Here is a 6,119-nt window from a genome sequence, read left to right as displayed (position 1 = left end):
CTTTCTCTACTATGACCCAACAACTTTCTCACCCTGGAAGATCACACCATCCCTGTAGCCGCTTTCTCTGATTGATCAGTTCCTCCTGGAAACTCCATTTTAAGGAAAGTGCCCTGGCCGGTCACATTCACTCCTTCATTCCTCTCTAGGCACCACTTCTGATTGTCCAGACTTCTTTCTTTCCCATACCCCAAGCTGATACCTTTTCAGCTCACCTTCAGCTTTCTTCTATGTGCAGCCTTCCCCTATCAAATTATAAGCTCCTTAAGGACAAAGACTGTCTTTCTCTTAGTTTATATTTTTATTTCCATGGTTTAGCACAGTGCTAGGCATACAGGATTTGCTTAATAAATACCTGTTGACTTGCCTTGATTATCTATGCTTGCCCCATAGTTCCTCCAAAGCATTTCCCTTAAACATCAACATTCAGGAAGTAGGCTTTCCAGACACTAGGAGTGGGGAATTTGCATCCTCCAAGTAAGCTGATGATGTCTGCATATGCACCAGACCCTGGTTACTTCTATATCTGATGCTTTAGTGACTAATGCAAGACTTTTTTCTATGGACAGACTATACCTAGGAAAAGCCTTTGTGGGTCAAAGGTTACAAAAAGCCAGTTTTCAGAGGAATAAATTCAAACTCTTATCAGCCATATAAAAAATGCTCCAATCATTAATGATCAGAAAATGCAAACTGAAGCAACTTAGATGTTCCACCTCATGCTCATTAGATTAGCAAAGCTGACAAAAAGGGAAAAGGACAAATGTTGGAAGGGTTGTAGGAAAATAGGCACACTACTGCATTGTTGGTGGAGCTATGAATTGATCCAGCTATTTTTGGAAAGCCATTTGAAAATATGTCACAAATGTCACTAAACTTGACCCAGCAATACCATTATTAAACCTATAGATTAAAGAAATGAAAGAAGGAATTCTTATGTACAAAAATATTTATTTCAGCTATTTTTGTAGTGAAAAAGAACTGAAAACAAAAGTAAATTGCTTAGCTAATCCATACCTCAGTTTACTCAGTTGTAATATGAGGTAGTTAGACTCAATGGTCTCCAAAGACCCTTCCAGCTTTAAATCTCGGGTCCTCTGAGAACAAGACCTGATGTTCAATTAAAACAAATTGATCCTGACCAATAGGTTAGGATAAATTAATAATTGATGAGAGGCAGCATGATGTGGTGGATAGAGAGCCAATTTCTGAGTCAGGAAGGTCGGATTTCAAGTCCTGCTTCTAAAACATATGGGCCATGTGACCCTGGCCCAGTCAGTCAATCAACAATTGATCAATAAGTATTTATTAAGCATGTACTAGGTGCCAGGCACAGGGCTGGGCCTTGGGGATACAAATATAAAGAATGAAACAATTCCTATTTGCAAGGAGTTCACATTTTAACAGAGGAAACAATACGTATATGTACACAAATAAATGTATCATATATGTGTGTTTGTGCTTGTGTGTATGAATAAATACAATGTATACAAAGTATACAAATGTATACAAAGTAGTGAAATGCAAGTTAGCTTCGAAGGGAGGACATTAGTAAATAGAGGAATGAGGAAAAGCTTTGGGTAAAGATGGTACCTGAACTGCATCTTAAAGGAATGGAGGTCTCTGAGGAAGACGTAAGGAGGGAATGCATTCTAGGCATAGATAACAGTCAGTGCAAAAAACATGGAGATGGGAGAGTGAGTGTTATATGTGAGGAACATAGAGAAGGATAGTTTGGCTGGATCGCAGAGCACAGAATGAGGAACAATATCCAATGTGAATGGAAAGAAAGGTTAGGGTCAGGCAACTTACAGGCAATAGGGAGCCACCAGAGTTAGTTGAGCAGGGGTGCCATGTGGTCAGATAGGTGCTTAAGGAAAATTACTTGAGCAGGAGTGGGGTAAGATGGATTGGAGTGGGGACAGACTTGAGACAAGAAGACCAACTGGGAGGCTGATGATTGCATCGAGGCAAGAGATGATGAAGACCAAACTAAGACAGTAGCTAGCGAGTGGAGAGAAGGGGATGGATGTGAGAGATGTTGTGAAAACAGAAACGGAAAAAAAAAAATGCCAGCTGATTGGGTCTGTGGAGTGAAGGAGAGTGAAGTAAGGAGTCCAGGATAATGCCAAGGTTATAAACCCAGGTGACTAGAAAGATGATGGCTTTTACCAGCAATATTCTACAGCGACCACATCTCTATGTCTATAGGTGTAATACCCCACCTTCAATTCACATTTGTGGGCTTAGTCCCCTGGAGGAATAACTCTCTAGGGTTCAATGCATTCTTTGTACCCTTTATAGCTCATGAACTCCCACCAGTGCATTTACTTTCAATAATCAGAGGAAACAACTTGCTCAAAGCAAGGGCATTTACTGAAATGGCAGAGTGAGAACACTAGCTATAAAACATTTACCCCTAAACTTGGGCGGCACTCTTCCACAAATACTAGAGCTTCAGTAGGAAAAGTGGATATATATAAAATACATTAATAGAGAGGAAAACACACCAGGAATGTACATAACCAAGGCAACTCACACCTCCAGCACTGCAGGGCCCTAATGTCTTGTCTCTTCTTGTGTATTTTCACGCTTCTCTCTCTGGGCAAAATGAATCAGCCAGGAACGTCTGTCAGCTTGATTCTAAAGCTGGACTCTCTGGGCCTGCTCTGTATTTGGCACAGTGTCTCCTAATGGGTATATAGTTCTGAAGTAAGAAACCATAGATGATATGGGTGGGAGGCAGAATATTGGAAATTCACGTTCCCTTCTCTACTCTCTACCCCTGCACTGTGGAAGAGATGCAAGGGGAAAAGTGAAGATTCTCTTTCTTTTTTTTTTCCTATGTTCCTTTTAAAAACTATTTTTATTTTTAATTTATGGAATAAAACAAGCATTTCCATAACATAGTAGAATAAAAAAGATGATTGTACATGAAACTGCAAATGTACTACACGTGACTTGTTGTTCCTTTAAAACCTACAACAAAACCATCATGTAAATTTCTTTTTTTCTCCCCCCTCCATGGCTACCATTAGACACAAGTGGGTGTGTGTATATGTATGTATGTATACATATATGTGTGTATATATGTACATGTATAATGAATGTATGTATATGTAAAATTATTCTCTACATACCAGTTCTTTCTCTGGATGCAGGTAGCATCTTTCTTCATATGTCTTTTATAGGTAATTTAGGTATTTATAATAGATAAAATAACATTTTCTCAAAGTCATTCTTAAAGCAATATTGCTGTTACTGTACACAATTTTTTTTGGTTCTACTCATTTCACTCTATTATTTCATGCAAGTCTTTCCATGTTTTTCTAAAATTATTGAACTTATCATTTCTTATAACACAGCAGAAGTCTATTACAATCATATAAAACCTGTTCAGCCATTCCCTAACTGATGGGCATCATTGTAATTTCCAGTTTTTTGCCACCACAAAGAGAGCTGCTATAAACATTTTAGAAAACATAGGTTCTTTTCCTTTTCCCCTAATCATCTTTGGAAATAGACCAAGTGGTAGTATTGGATCATTTTACAATTCCACCAACAACGAAAACGTTCTCTTTCAAGAGCTGGGTTCTTCCTCCATAGCTAGCTGTCTTTTCAATAGCCAGAGATCATTGTTTTCAGAGCTTGCTTATATATTTTAAGGCCTACCAGGGATGTGGATGGTCCTTCCAGAATCCAATGGCTATCCTGCAATTCCACCTAGTAGATTAAAGATTTTTTCTTAACTCCTAATAGAATATAGAAGTGAAAATACCATTTCTATTTCCTTTACAACGTGTCATCAAAATCTGAAAGGTGTGAACCATTTGCAAAATTTATACACACTTGGGATATTCCCATTTTCCTACTCTTACACTAAGACTGCATATTGCTGGGGATGGAAGCTCAATTCCATGTGGACAGTCTCGGGCGGGTAAAGGTGGGAACTTCTAAATCTTAGAGTTCTCACGAGGCCCCCCATAAACACCAGGGAATCGAGGAGTGAGACCGAGCAATCTCGTGTATTTCTGCCTCTTCCCATGAGAAACGTGATGGGAGAGAGCTCTCCCCGCCCTCGAGATTGTCCCGGATCTGGGCACACCTATTGTTATCTAACAGGCACGGTATTCAGGTGCAAACTATGCGGCTGGAGAGCTTAATTAGGATCAGGAAAGCCTGAAAGCGCTCTTAGCTCGGGAGGGGCCCTGACCGACAGAAGGCCTCTCCTCCCTTTCCCTCTCTTCACTCTTCCCTCCCCCTCTCTCCCCACTTACACTTCTGCTTCCAATCTCTTATTGTAAGATCTTTGCCTCCTTGGGAGATTCCTCGCTCCCTCCTAAGGAAGAATTCCCCTGCACTTGTAACCAGAACCCTGAATAAAAGCTTAACCCTTGTTCGACTCTGGGAGGTCTCTTCTCTCATACGACTATCCGGTTTGGCCAGCCGAAGACCTGCGAGAGGTAAGGTAAGAAGACTCGGGTAGCCCTCAGGCCTCTAGGCCTGGCAGCATATCACTCAGGGTTTCACGTGTTTCATAAGCTTTGAATGAAGCCATTTAAAGACTGAATGGGGCAAAACTATAACACCCCATTTTTTTTTCTATTACCTACTCCTTACCTACTGTCATTTCATCAAATGGGTTGGGGGGACTCAATTGATCAGAATTCCTCTGATCAATTCCAGATACACAAAATTGACTGAAAGTTGTAGATAATACAAGATTTCACTGTATTTACTGCTTACTGATTACAAAAAAAAAAAAAGGCTTTAAATCAGGACAGGAAAATGTCACCTGAATGAATTTCTTCCTACAAGGTACTTCCTATTCATACATAAAAACCATTCAATATACCTTGGAAGATATAACAACAGAGGTAACTTTTTCAACAACTCTTTGAATATCAATATGAGATGAGACATAAAACAGAGATATATGCTTACCAAAGGTGTTAGTCACTGTTGAGGAGATCCAGCACATAGTTCAAGTTGAAGAAGAAATCCATAGGAATGATGAGGTCTTCTAGATGTTATTGTTTGTGGGTGACATTGTTCTGGTTCAAACTAAGGAACACTGCAAAACCTCCTGAAAAAGATCCATAACTACTCATGAGTTTGATCTAGTAGATGAAGATATTATCTGGATTATGACATGCAATTAGATGGAAAACCTACAGAGCTCATCCCAAATTCCATCTTGGATAGTTCAAATGAACAGCAGTTGGCTCAAGAATTAAAGAAAAGGAGGAAACAGGTTGGATTGACTTTATAAAACTGAAAATTTCTTTTAATGACCCCCAAAGCTCTTCCAGACACAAAATCCCATCTTTTTTATGGCAATTTTGAATCTGTATTGTTGTATGACTGAAAGTGTCTAAAGAATTTAAAATGATTATTAGTGAAAAGGGAATAAAGAAACACATACTGGATATCATCAGGCTGCAAAATCTAGCAAAAAGGGAACTTCAAAGAAAAACCAAAGTAAAAGATGTCATCAGGAAAATGTACAGTCTTTGGGGGGAGGAGGGAGAAAATGGACCAGTCATGTGGTGAAAAACAACAACAGTCCATCTTCTTCTGAGTTCCTATAATTCTTCTAGCACTCCTATAGCACAAGAACCAGATAGAGAAATCATTAGAAGTGGCAGGGAGCATGGAAAATGGCTTCCTATTGCCTCCTAAGTAAAATTTAAGCTCTTTTGTCTGACATCCAAAGCCATACACAGTCTGTTGCTTCCCTGTGTCTAGCCTCAGTAGTATAGGGTAGTGCAGTGATTCTCAAAGTGTAAGCAAGAGGTCCCTGGAGGACCCTAAGCACCTTTCAGGGGGTCTGTCAGGTAAAAATCATTTTTACAATAATACTAAGAGGTTTTAATTTGTAACATAGTAAATATATATGTATGTATAAATATATGTGTATATATGCATATATACACATACAAGAAAGTATGTATATATGTATGTGTAAAGATATACACAAATATACACATGTATATAGATATACACCTATAGGATTATGCATATATTATATGTGTATATATACACACAAACACATATACACATATACATGTATGCATACGTGCATACATATATGTGAGTGAAAACCTGGGCTTCCCTGG

The sequence above is a fragment of the Notamacropus eugenii genome, chromosome 3 (genome assembly GCF_028372415.1).
Source record: "Notamacropus eugenii isolate mMacEug1 chromosome 3, mMacEug1.pri_v2, whole genome shotgun sequence".
NCBI classification, from domain to species: Eukaryota; Metazoa; Chordata; class Mammalia; order Diprotodontia; family Macropodidae; genus Notamacropus; species Notamacropus eugenii.
Note: the sequence above shows the minus strand (reverse complement) of the source record.